The sequence below is a fragment of the Arachis duranensis genome, chromosome 1 (assembly GCF_000817695.3).
Source record: "Arachis duranensis cultivar V14167 chromosome 1, aradu.V14167.gnm2.J7QH, whole genome shotgun sequence".
NCBI classification, from domain to species: domain Eukaryota; kingdom Viridiplantae; phylum Streptophyta; class Magnoliopsida; order Fabales; family Fabaceae; genus Arachis; species Arachis duranensis.
The window spans coordinates 80,085,548-80,086,620 of record NC_029772.3 but is presented as its reverse complement, the minus strand read 5'-3'; positions in this window follow the sequence as shown (position 1 = coordinate 80,086,620).

Sequence of the window (1,073 nt, the reverse complement as noted above, 5' to 3'; positions counted from 1 at the left end):
GGTGTGTAGAAACTCCACCGTTGAAAATACATAAGTGAAAGGTTCAGGCATGGCCGAATGGCCAGCCCCCATGGTCTAAGGATTAGGCGTCCAGAGATGTTCCAAGATATGGTCAAAGACCAGATAAGACTCCTAATACACTAGTAAAAAGTCTTATTTATACTAAACTAGCTACTAGGGTTTACATGAGTAAGTAATTGATGTATAAATCCACTTCTGGAGCCCACTTGGTATGTGTTTGGGGTGAGCTTGATCTATCCACGAGCTGAGGCTTCCTTTGGAGTTGAACGCCGAGTTATAGCGTGTTTCTGGCGTTCAACTCCGGGTTGTGACGTATTTTTGTCGTTTAACTCCAAACAGCAGCATGTACTTGGCGTTGAGCGCCACTTTACGTCATCAATTCCCAAATAAAGTATGGACTATTATATATTGCTGGAAATATCTGGATGTCTACTTTCCATCGCCGTTGAGAGCAAGCCATTTGGAGTTCTGTAGCTCTAAAAAATCCATTTCGAGTGTAGGGAGGTCAGATTCCAACAGCATCAGCAGTCCTTTTGTCAGCCTTTTTCAGAGTTTTGCTCAAGTCCCTCAATTTCAGCCAGAAATTACCTGAAATCACAAAAAAACACACAAACTCATAGTAAAGTCCAGAAATGTGAATTTATCATAAAAACTAATGAAAACATCCCTAAAAGTAGCTTGAACTTACTAAAAACTACCTAAAAACAAGCCAAAAAGCGTATAAATTATCCGCTCATCACAACACCAAACTTAAATTGTTGCTTGTCCCCAAGCAACTGAAAATCAAATAGGATAAAAAGAAGAGAATATACTATAAATTCCAAAATATCAATGAATATTAATTATAATTAGATGAGCGGGACTTGTAGCTTTTTATTTCTGAACAGTTTTGGCATCTCACTTTTTCCCTTGAAGTTTAGAATGATTGGCTTCCCTAGGAACTTAGAATTTCGGATAGTGTTATTGACTTTCCTAGTTAAGCATGTTGATTCTTGAACACAGCTACTTATGAGTCTTGGCCGTGGCCCTAAGCACTTTGTTTTCCAGTATTA